At 43.5% G+C, this 22,364-nt stretch overlaps 1 long non-coding RNA gene across 3 annotated transcripts in view; it reads right to left on the minus strand.

Moving 5' to 3' along the window:
• The window catches only part of LOC116540037, a 32,816-nt gene extending 10,897 nt beyond the window's left edge, over positions 1–21,919 (minus strand). Inside the window, exons 1-2 of one of the 3 annotated variants that reach the window (XR_004264274.1) lie at positions 21,501–21,912; positions 1,367–1,457 (exon numbers count right to left, since the gene is read on the minus strand). This is a non-coding gene — a long non-coding RNA (uncharacterized LOC116540037). Of the gene's footprint in view, positions 1–1,366; positions 1,458–21,500 lie in introns of all 3 variants that reach the window. The other 2 variants (XR_004264275.1, XR_004264273.1) reach the window with 2 other exon arrangements.
• Positions 21,920–22,364: the final 445 nt, after the last annotated feature.

Below are 22,364 nucleotides of genomic sequence, written 5' to 3' on the forward strand. Positions count from 1 at the left end.
AACAAAAGAAAAAAAGTTATGGAGGCCATACAAAACACAGATGTGGCTCTTTGCCGTGGAACTTTCTATGCCTTCTACCTACTTATCTCCTGAACAAAATTACAAGCTACCTGAGGTCAAGAGCCCCATGTGATTCATCACTGCACCCCCAAAACTGTGTCCCCTGAAAACACTTCCTGAAGGCCAAATAAACCTCCAGCACCTCCCCTCTTTGATCTAGGGCCTGGGGGTGGGTAACCTTTCCTTGCCCATGAGATCTGTGCAAAGGTCTTTGGTTAAGTCCAAGTGAGGTGGAAGTGGCCTGGAAATCCAAAAGCAAGTGTGGGTTTTCAGGGAGCAGCAGAGGGAAGAATCAGAACCAACTCTGGATGAAATCTAGAATTCAGGTGGGGAGCCGGGGCTTCCTGCCTCATGACCTAAGCTAGCACCTGGGATGAAAATCTTACATCCTTCTGTACTCATGCACTGTCTGGAATCTCCCACTAGAATGCAGGCTGTTTAAGACGATCACAATGGCAAAAGTGACATGTACCAAGGCACAGTGCTAGGCCACATCATCTTTGCCTTCTTCTGACCCCTATAGCAACTGCAGGTCCACCATCCTTTCTCAAATCCCCAAGGTCTGGTATGTTTAGGCTCTGACTTTGTCAATGTTTGTTGTTCTTTTGTTGTTTTTTTCTTTTTGTTTTTTGAGACGGACTCCCTGTTGTCCAGGCTGGTGTGCCATGGTGCAATCTCAGCTCATTGCAACCTCTGCCTCCTGGGTTCAAATGATTCTCATGCCTGAGCCTTCTAAGTAGCTAGAATTTACAGGCGCCTGCCACCATGCCTGGCTAATTTTTCTATCTTTAGTAGAGACAGGGTTTCACCATGTTGGCCAGACTAGTCTTGAACTCCTGTCCTCAGGTGATCTACCCACCTCAGCCTCCTATAGTGCTGGGATTACAGGTGTGAGCCACCATACCCATCCAACTTAGCCAGTTTTTAAAAGCTAACATGGTTAACATACTGCATATGCTGTAAATCCTGAGGGATCTAAGGAAGCCCCTTTAATCAAACATGAGGATATTTCCTCTTTTGTAGAGATGGGGTCTTGCTATGTTGCCCATGGTAGTCTCAAACTTCTGGCCTCAAGTGATCCTCCTGCCATGACCTCCCAAAGTGCTGAGATTACAAGCATGATCCTCCATTCCTGGCTTTGAGGTAGTTTTATATGGAATGCTGTTTCACAAAGATTGAACCTTCCAGGCCCCTCCAAGTGACCTGAGCAAAGACCCACACTATGTAGGGAACTCAAGTGTCAAAAGCATGGGCAGATGGTGAAATCATGAGGCCTGTGTGAGTCACGCCACCTCTCCCCACTTACCTCTGTAGTTGCCTCCCTGCACTGTCTGTCACCAGCATGTCATTCACCATTTGCTTTGCTTCCTTTCCTGGACTGCTGATGCTCGTGACCCCTGGCAAAAAAGAGACAAAGGATGGGAGGGGAGTTATATAAGCCAAATGCTAAAACCAAGGGCAAGAAAAACTGGCCACTTCAGGGAGGAGATGGCAGAACACCAGACAGTCAGGATGCTCAGAAAGTAGACCTGCTCTGCAGAGGCCGTAAACAGGCTGTCTGGTTGAGGGGCAGGTGGTATCTGGAGTTCAGTCCCTTGGTGCAGGAACGGTGCTTTGCAGCTGTGCAGAGAGCTCCATCCACTGAGGGCACTGGGCCCAAGCCAGCATCCTGCACCAGCAGCGATGGGTAGAACCCAGCCCAGATAACAGTATCTGCTCTGTTAAGCTCACTTCCCCAGGATCAGGGTGCAAGGAACTGCAGGAGGGAAAGGGCATAGCCCCCTGGCTCCCAAGCACTGCAAGAAGAGGTGATATTCAAAATAGATAACCAGTTTGACAAGGGCATCATCCAACAGGCAGAGGCCCAGGGACCCCTGGAGTGCCAGGAATTAACCCTTTAGTGCCCAGATCACAGAGAGCTCCCGAGAGTTCACTGTAAAAGTTACCTGGGGCACTGGCTGTTTCCACAGTATTAAGGAAGTAGTTCAACATTTGAACAACTGGGGAACCTAGTTCTGCCAACAAACAGGTGAGCTTCGAAGTGGGCCCTTCCCTGGCTGAGTCTAAGATGAGACCCCAGCCCTGGCAGATGCCTTAGCTGCAGACTTAGAGAAGAACCGTGATAAGGACACTGAGGGACAGGACAGCTGGGTATCTGCCCCGATCCCAAGAAGAATCCACCCAGCATCAACAATAATCACCAGAACATCAACAATGACAATGACAGCCAACATTTATCAAGGGCGCATGGGCACTGTGCTGTGTTGAAACAGATCATATCTCTTTCCTGGTTCACAGTACCTCAGTGATGACGACTACAGCCCCTCTCTGCACTGGCTGCCTCATTCTTTGGTGCCAGAAGAGAAAGCACCACAATGTAAGGCAACAAAGGACTGACCCCAGAAGAGGTGGGAGAGGACCCTGGACGGAAGATACAAAAGGGATAAATACACAGCCGGCGGCACGGTGAGCGTGACACAAATAAAAGCAGAACTCGAAAATGCAGGGTCTCAAAGAAACAGCCACAGGGAGTGGGGGCTGCAGACCATTCCTGGACTCGGGGAGGCACTCTGCACCAGGGATTCTCAATCTTGGTTGCAAGTGAATCACAGAGGGCTTTATAAATGAGCAGGTGGCAGTTGGGCACGGTGGCTCACGCCTGTAATCCCAGCACTTTGGAGGCCAAAGCAGGCAGATCACTTGAGTCCAAGAGTTTGAGACCAGCCTGGCCCACATGGCAGGCTAAGGCATTTGTGCCACATGGGAACCAGTGCCTTCTGCTTCCTGCATTAAGAAAGCCTTGTAAGAAAAAAAAATGTGAGCTGAGCTGAATGGCACGGTTGGTGCCATAGTTGATCTCCATTGTGGTGCTGCCTCCTCATATGATCACCAACTGGTCACAAAGTGTGGATTGTCAGAGTCCGGTGGACCACATGTCAAGTGTGGTTAGACCACAGACATGGCATGGTCTAAACACACTCTAAAATCTACTTATTTTGGGCTGGGTATGGTGGCTCACACCGATAATCCCAGCACTTTTGAAGTCCGAGATAGGAGTATCACTTGAGGCCAGGAGCTCCAGACCAGTCTGGCCAACCTAGCAAAACCCTGTCTTTGCTTAAAAAAAAAAAAAAAATTGGTTGGGTATGGTGATGCATGCCTATAATCCCAGCTACTCAGGAGGCTGAGACATGAGAATCCATTGAACCTGGGAGGCAGAGGTTGAAGTGAGCCAAAATTGAGCCACTGCACTCTAGCCTGGGCAACAGAGCAAGACTCTTTCTCAAAAAAAAAAAAAAAATTAAAAGAATTTTTTAAAGTATACTTCTTTCCCCACTAGAATGTCAGCTCCAGGTGGGCTGCTGTATCCTCAGTACATAAAACAATGCACAGCAGGTGCTGAACAAATACTTGTCATCCACTGTAGGGGAAAAAAAAATCATAAAGATATAAAATAAAAAGTATATTGTCTTCTCTTCCAGCAGTTCCTCTCCTCCAAAGTGACAGTTTTGTACATGCTTTTAGAAGAAAATGTATAAGCATATAGGTTTTTAAAAAATATTTTGACAGATTTAAATGGGATCATACTGTACATAGAGTTCTCTTTGTGTAGTTAATAGTATATCATCTGGGTTCATTCTGATCTGCTTGCTTTTTTTCTCTCGTTTTTTTTTTTTTTTTTTTTTTTAGTTTTGGTTTTGAAATGAGGTCACGCTCTGTCCCGCAGGCTGGAGTACAGTAGAGTGATCATTGCTCACTACAGCCTCAAACTCCTGGGCTCAAGCAATCCTCCTGCTTTAAGCTCCCACGTAGCTGGGGCTGCAGGTACACTGCTGCCATGCCTGGCTTGCTTCATTTGTGTTAATGATACATGCTTGTCTGGCATGTGGATGTGCCCTGCTGGAATTACCTTTCTCCCATTCATTGCAAAAACTGGTTGTTGTTCCCTGTTTTTTTACTATCATGATCCATGCTACACTGAGTGTTCTGGTGCCTGTCCTGGGATACGGTTACAGGTCTATCCCTGCCTAGCTGTCTTTGAAAAGTTTAAAGACAACAGTGCAGGCCGGGCACAGTGGCTCACACCTGTAATCCCAGCACTTTGGGAGGCAGAGGCAGGGGTGGATCACCTCAGGTCAGGAGTTCGAGATGAGCCTGACCAAAATGATGAAACCTCGTCTCTTCTAAAAACACAAAATTAGCCGGATGTGGTGGCTCATGTCTGTAATCACAGCTACTTGGGAGGCTGAGGCAGGAGAATCACTAGAACCCAGGAGGTGGAGGTTGCAGTGAGCTGAGATCACGTCATTGCACTCCAGCCTGGGTGAAAAGAGTGAAATTCAGTCTCCAAAAAAAAGAGAGAGCGTGAATACATCAATTGTGCTAGATTCCTAATAGAGTATTATTCAGCAATGACTAATGAACAAACCACAGCTCCATAAAACACAGGTGAATCTCACAAAATGACACTGAGTGAAAGCAGCCAAATAAAACAAACTAAATGGTTCCATTTATATAAAGTTCAAAGAGCAGGGGAAACTAAACTACCAAGTTTGGGTACAATATTAAAAAATTAAGAAAATGATTCTCATGAAAGGAGAGAGGTAACATTTTTGAGAAGGAGGAGGCATATAGTTGATTAGGGGGAAGTTAGGGAGGGCTTTCAGGAGCACTGGCACTGATCTATTTAATGACCTGAATATAGGTTACAGAGTTACGCTTTGCTGATTACAACAACAAAAGATGCACCGCTCAATGATTTTTCTGTGTGTATGTCTTTTTATTGAGACGGAGTCTCACTGTGTCACCCAGGCTGGAGTGCAGTGGCACAATCACAGTTCACTGCAGCCTCTGCTTGCTGGATTCAAGAGATTCTCCTGCCTCAGCCTCCCAAGTAGCTGGGATTATAGGCACCTGCCACCACACACAGGTGAGTTTTTTGTGCTTTTTAAGTAGCGACAGTTTCACCATGTTGGCCAGGCTAGTCTAGAACTCCTGACCTCAGGCAATCTACCTGACTCAGCCTCCCAAAGTGCTGGGATTACAGGTGTGAGTCACCGTGCCCAGCCCACCGGTGATGCCTTTCGTTAAGATAGTAAACAGCATTTTCAGAGGAAAAATATGAAATAAATCCTGGATATGCTGAGTTTAGAATACTTTTTTTAGACATCCAAGTAGAGATGTCCAGTAGGCAATTAGGTATTAGCAGATCGAGTTCTCAACAGCAGAAGTTAGGGTAGAGATGAAAATGTTGGATTTGCCCATGAGTGAGGCCATGGACATGGCTGTGACTGCTTAGGAAGAGAAGAATGACAGAAGGGCCTAGGGCTGATTGGTGGAACATCAACATTTTATGGCCAAATACAGGAGAATAACACAGCAAAAAAAGAAAAAAAAGTGGTAGGAGGAAAATGAAGAACACGTTATGAACGATTAAGCAAGAGGAAAGAGTGTCTCGAGTTAGAAGTCACTCTCTGCAGGTTGATGTGTAGCTGAGGAGCGGCTGGGGGGACATGGATTGTGTGTAATTCTCAGCAAGTCAGTTGTTACTCCACCTCTTTCTGGCTGATTTGACGCGGGCAACAAGCCAACAGAAAACCAGTGCTTCTGAGAACGGCTGCGAGTTTTTATGTGCTGTCTTTTGAGTTGAGAAATCAAGGAGCTCTTCTTTCTCCTGATTCTCAGGAAGGAAGAAGGCAGATGTGAGAACACTGATTGGGTCTGTGTGTCATGGGGCAGCATCACAGTTAAAAGGTCAGCACACACATGCAAGCTCACTTTTCTCCTTCTTCCATGTGACTGAAGTGGTTGAGAAGGTTGTCACTCCCTCCTGTACCCCCCATCATCAGGGACAGCCGGGGCCAAACCATCTGCCTGGACAGAAGAGGCTAGGGCAGGTGTCCAAGGCAAGATCAGCAGTCAGCCAGGGCAAATGGGCTCACTGTGGTTACATGACCCAGGGCAAATGACAGAAAGGAGTGAAATGTGGGGAAGATCTCGGCATGTTTGAGAACTGGGGAGATGAAAAGGGTTCATCTCATGGCCTGCTTAAGTTTGAAACAATTTAAGCTTAACTAGATGCCAAAAAAACCAGCATTTCCACATGAACCAGCTGAACTAATTCCAGTCTTCTACCCTGGAGTTTGCTGCGCAAGTCCTAGTTAAGAATAAAATATACAATCCTTTTGTTTTCCATTTGTCAGTGCAAATACTTAATACAAATCTTTCTCCCATGGACCCTATAGACTTGAAAACAGTGTCTATAGGTTGAAGCCGATTCTGATATTCCAGGGATCCCTGACCAGAATAATATGAAATTGCCATAATTTCTCAATTTCTAGTACCACACGTAAATTGCATCACACATACACATACACACACACACACACACATATATACACAGAGGCAGGCTTACCTACCTTTCAGAAAATTGCACAGATTCAACAAGAACAAATAGTAATTAATGTGTTCCTTAATGGCTAGTGAATAAAAATGATAACTAAAACAAAAACAAGTATTATTTTTAAACCCACTATTGCCCCCCACCAAATATTTACATCATGAAGTCTAAACTGACAGAACAGCAAATTAATACAGTCCTTTGGGAGGGAAATCTGGTGATACATATTAGAAACCAATCCTGTTATTTGTTGCTTTTTTTTAAAAAAATGACAAAAAATCACAAACGCTGTTTCATAAATCATAGTATATTCTTAGAATGAATACTATGTAAACACTTTAAAAATGAGAAGCTTGTGTGAGAACTAGCTTTGAAGGAGACACAAGGTATTTACAAATTATTATATCGAAAGATAGCTAGTATTTGTGGAACACCTATGTACTAGGGCTGTGCTGACTGATTGTACACCTGCTGTTTAATTTTATAATAACCTTACAAGGGAGGTAGCATACTAACCTCATTTAACAAATAAAATGGAAGCAGAGGCTTAAGTTTATTAACTAGTATCACTGATACTAGTTAATATCATGAGCATCTAGGTTAAAACTGTTATCAGAGAGGTAACTCCAAAATAAACAGATACAGTATGTTCCTTGATGGAAAGATCTGCTAGTGAGAACTGACTCCTTCCCATATTCATCTATAAATTTAGCATAATTCTAATCATAATCTCAATGGGATTTGTCTTAAAACTCATCAAAATAATTATAAAATTCACCAGAAACAGTAAATTCATGAGAATAGCTAAGAAAAATTTGAAAACGAGCATATTTGCCCTATCAGATATCAAACTTCTATAAAAAGCCACAGGGGAGGGGAGGTAATGGAATAAACACAGACAGACCTGTCACTGGAACAGAACTGAGAATCCAGAAAGAGGCCTTATGGATGCAGGAAGACCTTGTAGCATTTGAAATATGAACAGATCAGTGAACTGAGATACACAAAAGCCTATCCATTTGGGGAAAAGTTAGATTCCTACCTTCACACTAGACACAAAAGGAAATTCCATACAAACTAAATGAGCTCGGTGTGAAAAAAAATTTTTCACATAAAATATATGAAAATTTTTTTTTTTTTTTTTTTGGAGCGGGAATTTCCTCTTTTTTACCAGGCCTGGAGTGCAATGGCGCGATCTCGGCTCACCGCAACCTCCGCCTCCTGGGTTCAGGCAATTCTCCTGCCTCAGACTCCTGAGTAGCTGGGATTACAGGCACGCGCCACCAGGCCCAGCTGATTTTTTGTATTTTTAGTAGAGACGGGGTTTCACCATGTTGACCAGGATGGTCTCGATCTCTTGACCTCGTGATCCACCCGCCTCAGCCTCCCACAGAGCTGGGATTACAGGCTTGAGCCACCGCACCCGGCCAAAAATTTTTTAAAGATAAGCTTGGGATGGTAGAGATTTTGCTAAACAATTAAAAAAACCAAAGCTATAAAGAAGTGAGATTTTCAAGTTGAATAATGAAGAATTTTTTTAAGTGAAAGATCTGACCACATAAGTTAAAACTTCTATATAAAGACACCATAAACAAAATTAAAAGACAAGTAACAAATGAGGATAAAATACGTGTAATATATAACAAAATATTAACCATTGTGATATCTAAAGAATTCCTATAAAGCAATAAGAAGAAAAGATAACCCAGAAGGGGGAAAAATGGGCAAAGGTATGAATAGGCAATATCCAGAAGACCGAGTAAACCTTGTAGTTTAACACCTAGTAAACTACAATCTAGGGGATTAAAGAAGTCATGTTTTTTAAAAACTAATAAATTACACATATTTACATGCTATCAGAATGGGAAATGCCCTTCTAAACTTGAATCTACAGACAAACTACCAAGAAAAATCATTAAAACTTTCATAGACTTAAAAAGACCTCTGTACTAGCATTTATCTAAATCAATGTGAAAAATTCTAAGATTTATCTAAGCAGGAGAAGAAACAGTTAATAAAAATGTGAAAACCTCATTATCAAACAAGGTGATTATAAATTAAAAAAATACTTTTTTAAAATGTGAAGAACATTAAACCTTGATGATGGTTGGGGAAAATGCAAATCAAAACAATGACATGACAGTTTTCATATTGGCAAATATCTAAAAAGTGAGAATGCCCAATATCAGCAAGGCTACAGGGCACCCAATATTCTCTTACATTACTGGTGGAATTTTTAACAACATGGGAAAATAGTTGTTATATGTTTTTTTTTTTTGTTTTGAGACAAGAGTCTCACTCTGTCACCCATGCTGGAGTACAATCTTGGCTCACTGCAACCTCCGCCTCCCCGGTTCAAACAATTCTCCTGCCTCAACCTCCCAAGGAGCTGGGATTAATTTTTGTATTTTTACTAGAGACAGGGTTTCACTATGTTGGCCAGGGTGGTCTCAAACTCCTGACCTCAGATGATCCACCCACCTCAGTGACCCAAAGAGCTGGGATTATGGCCATCGTGCCCAGCCGCAATATATTGTTGAGGAAAAGACATATTAAACATAAAGTAAGATCTCAACCATGTTCTAAAATAATAATAACTATGTTTTATGAGTACCTTTATGCCAGGGATGAGGACTGTTTAACATGTACTAGTGCACTTCATATTCACAATAATCCTATGAGTTAACACTATTATTACCCTCATTTTATGGAGGAAGAAACTGAGACAAGAGATTAAGTGAGAGAGCCAAGACTTCAACTCAGGTTATAGAGTCTCAGATCTTAACCACTAGCACAATGTACGGAAATTAATTAAAATCTTTAAACACAGTGGAGTTGAGTATACTGTCTACTTTAATTCCCTATTTCATAGATTTTCTACTACTTTATTTCTTAATGATTTTTAAAAGGATCAATAATCATAAGATAGCAACAGTGTCCTTGAAATTCCCCTAGAGATGCTAACTACAAAATAAAACTTATATATCATAATCCAACAGCTTTAAATATTTTAGTACAATAACATTTGTCTAAATGAATTTCATGTGGATCTTTAACATAAGAAACAGATTAAAGCAGTATTTTATTCTGTCAGGGTATTTTAAAGCTAAAATGTGGCCGAGTACAGTGGCTCATGCCTGTAATCACAGCACTTTGGAAGGCTGAGGCTGGCAGATCATTTGAGGTCAGGAGTTCAAGACCAGCCTGAAAAACATGGTGAAGCCATGTCTCTACTAAAAATACACACACACACACACACACACACACACACACAATTAGCCAGGCATGGTGGCACATGCCTGTAGTCCCACCTACTCAGGAGGCTGAGGCAGGAGAATCGCTTGAAGCTGGGAGGAGCTTGCACTGAGCCGAGGTTGTGACACTGCATTCCAGCCTGGGTGATAGAGTGAGACTCTGTCTCAAAAAAAATAAAAGGCCAGGCACGGTGGCTCATGCCTGTAATCCCAGCACTTTGGGAGGCCAAGGCAGGCAGATCACGAGGTCAAGAGATTAAGACCATCCTGGCCAACATGGTGAAACCCTGTCTCTACTAAAAATACAAAAAAAATTAGCTGGGTGTGGTGGCGAGCGCCTGTAGTCCCAGCTACTCGGGAGGCTGAGGCAGAAGAATTGCTTGAACTCGGGAGGTGGACGTTGCAGTGAGCCGAGGTCGCGCCACTCCACTCCAGCCTGGCACCTGGTGACGGAGTGAAACTCTGTCTCAAAAAAAAAAATAAAAACAAAAAAACCTCTAATGTGGAACATGTATAATGAGAATAAAATTCTTGTGATGAACCACAAACTTTAAATTATGGATGATTAGGCTAGTCTTATGTCAAATTTGTTTTGATTACATGAATTCAAGAAAAACCTGAATCACAAAGATGAGTAGATGATAAAGCATGTTTTACAAATGTTTTCTGTGTTTTTTAAATAGTACATTAATGCTATCTGAGGATTTAATTACACCTGTCCAGAAGTTTTAAAACTAGAACATTTCTAAATTAATTCTGTAATAAAGTTAAGGAATGTGAATACTTGGTAGTTGTAAACTTTTTGGTAAAAAATAAAAACTTTACAATATGCACTAATGCTGATATATGCATAAGGCAGTCACATTATTGCACAATGCAACTAGTTCTGATAGTACTGAATGTGCTTACAAAATGTTACAGGAGCAAACAAGCACCACCCTAAAATTTCAGAACATCAACATAAAACTACAGTCTTACTAATCAGTAACATTTTTATCCTTTCTGAGGAGGAAAAGAAAAAAACAATTTTAATTAAAAAATAAAATGGCTCTTTTTTTTTCTCCTGAGACAGAGTCTTGCTCTGTCGCCCAGGCTGGAGTGCAAATCTCAGCTCACTGCAACCTCCACCTCTCAGGTTCAAGCGATTCTCCTGCCTCAGCCTCCCTAGTAGTAGCTGGGACTACAGGTACGTGCACCACGCCCAGCTAATTTTTCACCATGTTGAAGGGATTTCACCATGTTGACCAGGATGGTCTCAATCTCTCAACCTCGTGTTCCACCCACCTTGGCCTCCCAAACTGCTGGGATTACAGGCCTGAGCCATAGCACCCAGCCTAAAAAATAAAATGGCATTTATTTCAAGTCTATACACAAAGTGAGAAACTCTATTCCAAGGATTGTTGTCCTGGGTATGAGCATTATAGACAATTTACATTTTCTTCCTTTCGCTTATTTTCTCTCAAATATTCCAAATTACATTGCGGTTTTTTTTGTTTTTTTTTTTTTTTTTTTTGCTTTTTTACTTTTATTTTGAGACCAAGTTTTGCTCTGTTGCCCAAGCTGGAGTGCAGTGGTGCAATCTCAGCTCACTGCGACCTCTGTATCCCAGGTTCAAAGCAATTTTCATGCCTCAGTCTCCCAGGTGGCTGAGACTACAGGTGCACACCCCACCATGCCCAGCTAATTTTTGCATTTTTGGTAGAGACAGGGTTTCACCATGTTGGCCAGGCTGGTATCAAACTCCTGACCTCAGGTGACCCACTCGCCTCAGTCTCTCAAAGTGCTGGGATTACAGGCGTGAGCCACCATGCCTGAACAACTTTTTATTTTAAAAGTACTATAATTACAAACCACAGGAATTTGCAAAAAAGTACACAGGGAGGTCCCAAGTACGCTCACCCAAATTCCTCAAATGTTATAACTTATGTGACTCTAGTACACCGTCACCATCAGGAAACTGACCTTGGTACAATCCCAAGTTTATTCAGGTTTCAACAGTTTTGTATGCAAAATGGGACTTGAGAATGCTAGGATTTGTATGCAGTATGTGTGTATGTGGTTGTACGAAATTTCATCACGTTTGCCACTTTGTATAACCACACCTGAGATAGAGAACTATTCCATCCCTACACAGCTCCCTCATGCTTCCACTTTATAACCATACCACCCCTTACCTCCCATTCCGAACTCCTAGCAACCACTAAATCTGTTCTCCATCTCTGCAGTCTTGTTATTTCAACGTTACATAAATGCAATCATACAGTACGTAACCTTTAACTCTCTTTTTTTTTTTTTTTTTGAGACGGAGTCTTGCTCTGTCACCCAGGCTGGTGAGCAGTGGCGCAATCTTGGCTCACTGCAATTTCTACCTCCTGGGTTCAAGAGATTCTCCCACGTCAGCCTCTCGAGTAGCTGGGATTACAGGTGTGCGCCACCATGCCTGGTTAATTTTTGTTTTTTTTGTAGAGACACGGTTTCGTCATGTTGGTCAGGCTAGTCTTGAACTCCTGACCATAGGTGATCCACCCGCCTTGGCCTCACAAAGTGCTGGGATTACAGGCGTGAGCCACCACGGCTGGCCTTCACTCAGTATAACTCTCTTGGGATAACCTGGCAATACAAATCAGTTGTCCTGATATATTAAAATTTAGCATGATATGCACTTGAGTGTATATAAACATTTATAACATTTTAAAGCTTAAAACATTAAAATGTGAATCAAAGGCATGTGAAATCCCTGTTTCACTGACACAAAACAAGCATTCTGAGATACAAATTTTGAAAACTTGTAATCTAATATATGTCTAGTACAATCCATTACAGGTTGATTATTTCTTATCTCAATGCTTTGGAGCAGAAATACTTTGGATTTGGAATTTTTTCAGATTTGGGAATATGTGCATTATATACCGGTTAAGCCACCCAAATCTGAAAGTGCAAAATCCAAAATGTTCCAAAATCCCAAAACTGTGAGTGCCAATATGACATTCAAAGGAAATGCTCACCAGGGAATTTCAGAGTTTGGATTTTCGGATTAGGGATCCTCAGCCTGCACAAGCACTTTATAGAAGCAAGGCCCAGGGCTCAGTACCATGTTTTATCAGTGTTTACAAGAGTACATGGTTTACAGGAATGCCTGGTTTTGCACTTTTTACAGCCAAGCTCTAGATTCCGGTTCTTTCCCAACGCAGTTGAGTATGTTACATTCAAATATGACCACTTGCTCTTCTTCTCAAGTGACCACAGTTTGCTACCCTTTCAAGTTCTTCCAAATGATCAAGAAAATGAACTCCTCTTAAATTTCCAGATCTGTGTGGTGCTTTAGCTAGCACCACACCTCAGGTCCAATTCTCCCGTCTCTATGTGCAGCAGGTCCACATGACAAGGCCTCGCTCAGAAAGAGCTACCCCAACCTGGGACAGATTCAAATAAACTCTTCTCCCTCTCCCTCCCTCCCTCCAGGTGCCTAGATTCCCTATCTCCTTCCTCCCTAGGCTAACCGGCTAAGTTTTCTGGATAGCTCACTCCCACTGCCTATCTGTTAGATAACTTGAGTGTGACAAACCAAGTCCTCACACCTTCAGGTTTAGAAGGCAAACACTCCAGGAACTTACTTCTCGAATACCAACCCCTTCACAGTAATTTCTGTGCCTTTCCAAAGAGTGCTCTAAACAGGTAAAAGCTATAACACAAACTTTACATATTCTTGTCATATAGATACCAAAAATGGCATTTTTTTTTTTTTTTTTTTGCAATTTAAAAAATGTGGTTGATATGGTTATTGTTCTAAAAATGTTAGATCTAAATGGAATTTGAAGTAGTGGTAAAAAGCTGGCTGTGGTGGCTCACAACTGTAATCTCAGCACTTTGGGAGGCCAAGGTGGGAGGACCACTTGAGGCCAGGAGTTTGAGACCAGGCCCAGGCAACAAAGAAAAGACCTTGTCACTATGAAAAATAGAAAAAATGAGCCAGGCGTGGTGGGGTGTGCACCTGTAGACCCAGCTACTTGGGAAGCTGAGGTGGAGGGATTACTTGATGTGGGGAGGTTGAGGCTGCAGTGAGCCATGATTGCACCACTGCACTCAGCCTGGGGAAATAGAGTGAGACAATGTCTCAAAAGATAAAGGAAAGAAAAGAAAAAAGGAAGGGAAGGGAAGGCAGGAAAAAGGAGAGGAGGGGAATGGAGGGGAGGGGAGGGAAGGAAAGAGAAGGAGAGAGAAGGACAAAGAGAGAGAGGGAAAGGAAGAAAAAAGAAGGAATGACAGGAAGACAGAAAGAGTAGTGGTAAAGAGCATGGACTCTTGAGCCAGACTGCCTGGGTTAGAATCAGGCCTCTGCCACTGTACTACCTGGATCAAGTGTTAGTTTGTGTGGCTCAGTTTACTCATGTGTAAAATGGCGATAAAAGCTACCTGCCTCATAGGACTGTTGTGAGACTTTAATAATATATGTAAAGCATTTAGACCACTGCCTAGCACATAGTATTATCTGTAGTATTAACATTTATCTCTACTACAGTCCAGATTCACTGCTTTGTGCTATTTCTCTATTCCTCTTGGACTCTTTTCAGTTCAACCTGCTTCTAAAATTTCCATACCAAGAAACAATGACAATGTTAAGAGTTTTATTTCTTAAATTCATCTTGGTTAGTCAAAACTACTAGAACAAATTCTCTTTTACGTCCTAGCAGTTATTAACATTTCACTAAATATAAATACACGTATTTAAACTACAGGAGTAATGGAACAAATGCCAAGCCAAAAACAGGCTATCTATCAGAACATATACATGACACTCCCGTTTAAAAAAAAAAAAAAAAAAGGGAGGAATAATATGGTCACATGGATGTTTGTCTATGCATCAAATGGCTCTGAAAGTTTCACGGCGGCCTACTGACAGGGAGAACTGTCTGTTTGGGGGAAGGGATACAAAGACTTTTCACTGTACATGCCTTGTTATCTTTCAAATCTGAAGCAGCAAATGCATAACCTAGACAAGATTTAATTTTTAAAATGGGGGTGCAGAGGTGACTTTAAATAAGTACTCTGGAAGCCAGGTGTCAAGTATCAACTTGCTACTACCTATGTTATCTTGGGTAAATCGCTTAACCTCTGAATCTCAGACAAAGCAAGGAGCAATAAAAACTTCTAGGTTCTATTTATTTTTATTTTTATGTATTTATTTTTTTTTTGAAACAAAGTTTTGCTCTTCTTGTCCAGGCTGGAGGGCAGTGGTGCGATCTCGGCTCACTGCACCCTTTATCTCCTGGGTTCAAGTGATTCTCCTGCCTCAGTCTCCCGAGTAGCTATTAAAAGCGCCCATCACCATGCCTAGCTTTTTTTTTTTTTTTTTTTTTTTTTTAAAGAGATGGAGAGTTTCGCTCGTTGCCCAGGCTGGAGTGCAGTGGCGTGAACTCGGCTCACTGCAACCTTTGCCTCCAGGGTTCAAGCGATTCTCCTGCCTCAGCCTCAGGAGTAGATGGGATTATAGGCGCACACCACCACACCTGGGTAATTTTTTATATTTTTAGTAGAGACGGGGTTTCACCATGTTGGCCAGGCTGGTCTCAAACTCCTGGCCTCAGCTGATCTGCCCACCTCAGCCTCCCAAAGTGTTGGGATTGCAGATGTGAACCACCACACCTGGCCCTAGGTTCTATTCTAAAAGTTTTATTATCTAGATGGGGTAGTAAATAGATGGTACTTTCTTTTAAGATATGAGAGAGGTAGTAATCCAACATTTTATAAAACAAGGCGACTTTTTTGTGGACTTCATTTTCAAATACAGTGGACCCTTGAACAACATGGGTTTGAGCTGCATGGGCCCATTTATATGCGGATCTTTTTCAACCAAATGCACACTTGCATATACGGAGGCCCAACTTTTCACATACTGAGGATCTGCAGGGCCCACAGCGGGACTTGAGTATGCCAGGATTTTTGTAGAAACAAGGGTCCTGGAACCAACTCCCTAAGGTGTATGTCCTATATATATGCCATAGGACAACCGGACTACTTTTACAGTGTTAAGAAACATAAATTTGTCAAGCCTATTAACCTTTCCAGATCATTTGTACTATTCTTACACAGAAACCCTTCTCACAGGGGGTCTTACATAAGAAATACCTACATACAATATTTTGTATATTAGGGCTGGGCACGGTGACTAATGCCAGTAATCTCAGCACTTTGGGAGGCTGAGGCAGGCAGATCACCTGAAGTCAGGAGTTCAAGACCAGCCTGGCCAACATGGTGAGACGCTGTCTCTACTGAAAACACAAAAATTAGCCAGCATGGTGGTGGGTGCCTGTAATCCCAGCTACTTGGGAAGCTGAAGCAGGAGAATCACTTGAACCGGGGAGGCAGAGGTTCCAGTGAGCCGAAATCACACCACTGCACTCTAGCCTGGGTGACAGAGCAAGACTCCATCACAAAGAAAAGAGAATATACTGCATATTAGTTTCTCTTGCACAACTTCAAAAGGGTTTTAAATGAACCCATCTTTATGCTATACCATGAAGTCAGCAACAAAATACATTAAAACAATTAACGTTTAAACATATAAATGACTATATACAAGCAACTTATTATACTTAAAGGCATTTATTATCAAACACTGAAAAAAAAAAAAAGGTAACATCTCCAATCAATGGTAACAGCTATAACTGAGGACAGACTTTATTTCAGGAACATATACGTAATCACTTTTCATCCTAACATTCATCTGGCAAAATAGGTTTGTTTGTTTGTTGTTTGAGACAGGATCTCTCTCTACCACCCAGGCTGGAGTGCAGTGGCACCATCATGGCTCACTCCACAGTGACCTCAGCCTCCTGGACTCAAGTGATCCTCACACCTTGGCCTCCCAAGAAGCTGGAAAAAGGCATGCACCACTATGCCAGGTTAATTTTTGTATTTTTTGTAGAGACAGGGTTTTGCCCTGTTGCTCAGGCTGGTCTGAAACTCCTGAGCTCAAGAGATCTGCCAGGTGTCAGCCTCCCAAAGTGCTGGGATTACAGGGGTGAGCCAGGCCCTAAGTAGGTGTAAAAAATCCCTATTTAAGAAATTGAGACACCATGAAGATAAGGCCACAAGTCTAACTGGGAGAGCTGGAAGTCCCTCTAGGTCCCTTATATTTGAACTCAGTATACCAAACCAACTGGGGGGGAGGACCAACTTAATGTTAGCTGGCAGGCTGGTGTAAGTTTGCAGCAAAATTTTCATTGATTTATGGGAAAATAGGGAAAAGGAGGACACAACAGTAAACTTTTTTTTTTTTTTTTTTTGTTTGAGACGGAGTTTCACTTTTGCAGCCCAGCTGGAGTGCAATGACACCATCTCTGCTTACTGCAACCTTTGCCTCCCAGGTTCAAGTGATTCTCCTGCCTCTGCCTTCAGAGTAGCTGGGATTACAGGTGCACGCCACCACACTCAGCTAATTTTATATTTTTAGTAGAGACAAGGTTTCACCATGTTAGCCAGGCTGGTCTGAAAGCAAACTTTTCAATATAACTAAATGATTCAATTTAAACATCTTTTTGTTTGTTTGTTTGTTTTTGTTTTTTTCTAGGACTAATGCTACTGAACAATTTAAAGATCTTTTATTCTGGCCGGTTGCAGTGGCTCATGCCTCCTGTCAGTGGCTCCTGACACTTTGCGAGGCAGAGGCAGGCAGATCACAAGGTCAAAAGGTCGAGACTATCCTGGCCAACATAGTGAAACCCCATCTCCACTACAAATACAAAAATTAGCTGGGCTTGGTGGTGCACGCCTGTAGTCTCAGCTACTCAGGACGCTGAGGCAGGAGAATAACTCGAACCAAGGAGGCGGAGGTTGCAATGAGCCAAGATCGACCATCCCACTGCACTCCAGCTCGGCGAAAAAGCAAGACTCCATCTCAAAAAAATAAAAAATAAAATTTATTGTGAAAGATTCTGTTCTTTCCAGTTGTTTGAGTGAAAATATACTTTTGTTAAATGAAATGATGGTAACAGGAGACACTGGTGTGATATTTGTTTTTATTGGCTGTACCTGGTAGAAATAAAAAATCAGGCCAGGCACCGTGGCTCACGAGGTCAAGAGATTGAGATCATCCTGGCCAACATGGTAAAACCCTGTTTCTACCAAAAAAAAAAAAATTAGCTGGGTGTGCTGGCATGTACCAGTAATCCCAGCTACTCAGGAAGCCTACACAGGAGAATTACTTGAACCCAAGAGGCAGAGCCTGCAGTGAGCTGGGATCACATCACTGTACTCCAGCCTGGCAACAGAGCAAGACTCCATCTTAAAAATTAAATAAATAAATAAATAAATAAATAAATAAAATCATTTCTATTGTAGCCTCCTAATTTTGGGAAAATATTTCTTTAGAAATCTAAAAGTCTGGCCCTTTACATCATTATGGCCCCAAAATAATAGGGGACTTTATACACAGATAACACATGCCCCTCAAGATTCTCTCTTTAACCTCTACCTTATTGTTTCGATTAGGATATTTGGGGATTGTGAAATGAGAATAAAGTTGAGTGTAAACAATCCAAAACCATGTGCTGACACTGGATCCTGGAAGAGGACCTTCTTCAGAATCTTTTTCACCTGTTAACTTTTCTCTGGGCTCAAACATTTTTTCTTTTTCTTCTTTTTTTTTTTTTTTTTGAGACAGAGTTTCACTCTTGTTGACCAGGCTGGAGTGCAGTGGTGCGATCTCGGCTCACCGCAACCTCCGCCTCCCAGGTTCAAGTGATTCTCCTGCCTCAGCCTCCCGAGTAGCTGAGATTACAGGTATGCACCACCATGCCCAGCTAATTTTGTATTTTTAGTAGAGACAAGGTTTCTCCATGTTTGTCAGGCTGTTCTCAAACTCCTGACCTCAGATGATCCACCCGCCTCAGCCTCCCAAAGTGCTGGGATCACAGGCGTGAGACAGGTGGCTTCAAACTTTCTTATTTATTTATTTGAGATGGAATTTCGCTCTTGTTGTCTAGACTGGAGTGCAATGGCATGATCTCGGCTCACCACAACCTCTGTCTCCCGGGTTCAAGCAATTCTCCTGTCTCAGCCCCCTGAGTAGCTGGGATTGCAGGCATGCACCACCATGCCCACCCACCTAATTTTGTATATTTAGTAGAGACTGGGTTTCTCCACATTGGTCAGGCTGTTCTCGATCTCCCGACCTCAGGTGATACGCCCGCCTCGGCCTCCCAAAGTGCTGGTATTACAGGTATGAGCCACCGAGCCCGGCCTGGGCTCAAACTTTCTTTTCCTAAGAGTCAACATCTTTCAGTAGTACTGCTACCTGGCAATCACTACTCAGAAGAAACTAACTTGAGGTGTCCAATATTCAACTTTCATTTAAAGTCTCTTTCAGCTTGACAAAATAAAAACTTTCGATGGTTTGTCTACCTACTTCCAAAAGAAAATTAGTCTATATATGTATATATATGTGATTATATATGTATATATACATATGTGATTTTGATCAGCCTGTTTATAAACTATTTCCAAAATAAGTTGACCTGTAAATTCATTTATTAAATAAGTAGTTTATAAACTAGTTGACTGTTGCAAGCAGTTTATAAAACAGGCTGATCAAACTGAATAAATTTCTTAAAATAATTTCACTGTATAGATAGCAGGTTATTTACTCTTATTAGCATATCTTATTTTTAACTATCCTTTAACAAGCATCTAAGTTAAACTGTTTTATGTCCACAACTACACACTGAAACACTTTCAGTCACAATATATTAAATTCACATTTAAAACTATAAAGAGATCCATTTACCTTTAGTCTTACATGTACGTATACATATTTTTAATATACTTCTTGATGTTTTATGATGCACAAACACATAGCTCTTACAGGATATATAACTATGAGAATATTTAGAGTGTATGCTTATTAAATGGTTCAAAACTTTTTTAAAGAAAGTCAGTTTTAAGAACTTAAGCATAAAGCACTCCTTCCATGCCCAATGTAAAAAGATCCATTTATTTTAAACTACTTGTTTCAAAAAAAAATCTAAAATTGATCATAATTCTGCTTAAATTCCGTATTAACCTAGGATCAAAAGTTATTTTTAGTTCTTCTTGTTTCTTAAATACTTGAAATGTGCTGCTGCATGTTTTCCTTATATATTTATTCATTCAACTAACTTCAGGTGAAAGGTACTTAGGAGTTTAAACGTCCTTTCCCAAGATGGAAATAACATAAAAATTTTGCATAAAAGACACTCAATATTTCTCAATGGGTATCTAAGAGTCTAATCAGTCTATTAACTTGGTTCGGAATAACCACCACCAGCAATTGTTTTTTTGTCACATCTATGGATTTTCCCCTGTAAACTAATACCTACATTTTAATTGCATTTTCAAAATGTTTCATTTGGCCATGTGATAATTATTTCCCCTGTAAAAAGCTACAGGATTTTGGTTTAAGAGCAAATGGGATAGAGTATCTGGTCCACGAGAAGGCTAAGTGGAAAGATCCGCACCCTGAAGTTTGTAAACAATAACAAGACAAACTCCAGTGCTACCTTGTTCATGTAATCACAATATGTGAGTCGAAATAAACTAGTGAGCTATACATTTCTGTCTACATACCATTTAACCAATCAACGGGAGGGGAAGAAATTGCTCAAACGTGACTACTGTTAACAAACATGTTAACAGTACAGAACATCTAAATATTAGACACAGTGTCTATTAAAATCGTAACCTATCAATTCTGAAATCATTCCTTTGACTTCTGTTATGTTTTTAATCCCCCGAAAAAAAAAAAACAAAAAAAACAGCAGCCACCTTTAAAATGTAAATTCCTCCCTTTTTCAAAGTAACTTGCCTAGGAAAATTTAATGCGTTTAAATAAAACGTAACAGACAAACCAATTACAACATTTAAAAAAAAAAAAAAACCTAAAATTATCAGTAACAAACCAATCGCTCAAGTTTAGCAAAGCGTGTGTTTTTAATCTGTTGTGGGTATCCCATTATACTAATAAGCAACAACGTTTAAAAGTCATCTCAATGCCTAAACACCACCATACACATAACATACTTGTCCTTTACGCCAATGAAGCTTAAACTCAGACCATTTCCCCCTCCTGGCACAATGAAATATACGACGGGAAATCCAAGAAATCAGGTATGTTAAGTGCCGGTATCTTCTTTCCGAGTAGGGTCAAATTCGTGTTTGCCCGCAAATGTCACCGTCCCAGGAAGTCTGCAGATTCTCACTAGCGCTGGAGTACTAAGAAGCCTGACCACGGAAACACCTGTCCTAGCACCAGGAAGACACTGGGAAACGCAAGCCCCCTGAGTCCGCGCCGGCCCCAAAGCCTCGGCTGCAGCGATGGGGGGACAAGAGGTGGCCGCTGGCCTCGCGGGTGCGGCGGACGGGGTCCCATACCCCGGGCCCGTCTCCCGAGAACCATGAAATCTGTCAGGCCGGCACGGACCCACACTCCTCAGACCCTCGCGCTCCAGCCCGGCGCGGCCCCCGCCCGCCCGCTAGCACCCCGACCTCCCTGGCCTCCCGGCTGCACTATCACCTCATCCCTCCCTGGCGGCCTCCAGGCCCCGCCACCCTCGCCGCGCCGCCTGGGCTCGGGCCGCCCTTGGGGCAGGAGCGCCCAGCCGCCGCCCCCCGCCTGGCCCCGGCCCCGTCCGTTCCCCCGCGGCCCGGTCCCCGCCACCCCCAGGCCCAAGTTCCCGCCTAGCGCTCCCCACCCCCAGCCTCCGCCCTCGCCCCGCGCGGCCGCTCCCGGCCCACTCCCCAACGCCGGCTACCTGGAGGCAAGGGCGGCGGGGCACTTCACCCAGGGCCCCAGGTTGCAGAAGGCCCGGCGCTCGGGGTCCGCTCCTTCTCCCGCTCCACGTGGTCGGCGTAGATGGACAGCAGGATCCCGGAGGCACACACGGCGTACCAGGCCACCCGCTCCCACCGCGGCACCAACACTCTCAGCGGGACGGGCGCCGCCATCTTCCCCCCTCCGTCGCCACCGCCTCCTTCCGCTTCCACCTCAGCCGCCGCCGCCCGTCTGGGTCCGACTCAGGCTCCGCCGCGCCCCATTGGCTCGGTGGCTTGCTCCGGGCTTCGCCCCCACAGGCGCGCTGCCCAAACGCCCCGAAAAGGGTGAGGCGGCCGGAGCAGGGCAGGCGCGCGCGGGGGCGGAAGGAGACGGAGCGCGTAACCGCCAGGGAGGCCGGATTGGCCGGCAGAGACTGAGGCGGCGCGTCGCGGCGCGCGTGGCTGGCGGGGCCGGGGGTGAGGGGCGGGGCCGGGGGTGAGGGGCGGGGCCGGGGGTGAGGGGCGGGGCCGGGGGTGAGGGGCGGGGCCGGGGGTGAGGGGCGGGGCCCGGGTGAGGGGCGGGGCCCGGGTGAGGGGCGGGGCCCGGGTGAGGGGCGGGGCCCGGGTGAGGGGCGGGGCCCGGGTGGGAGGGACTTAGGGGAGCCGTTGTCAGGAACACTTGCAAGGATCCCATTGTGGGTGACCGGATGAACCCTCGGCCGGCCCCTCGCTCTGGGGCATGGCAACAAGGTTCTGTTAGGTTAAGCCACCCAGTCTACCCAGGCCACCCATCTGTGGTGCTTTGTTACAGCAGCTGTATAAAATTAATCCAGAACCTTCCCACACATTCAGGTGAGCACCCA

This window comes from Sapajus apella, unplaced genomic scaffold (assembly GCF_009761245.1).
Source record: "Sapajus apella isolate SASKATOON/1434 unplaced genomic scaffold, GSC_monkey_1.0 scaffold135, whole genome shotgun sequence".
Classification (NCBI taxonomy): domain Eukaryota; kingdom Metazoa; phylum Chordata; class Mammalia; order Primates; family Cebidae; genus Sapajus; species Sapajus apella.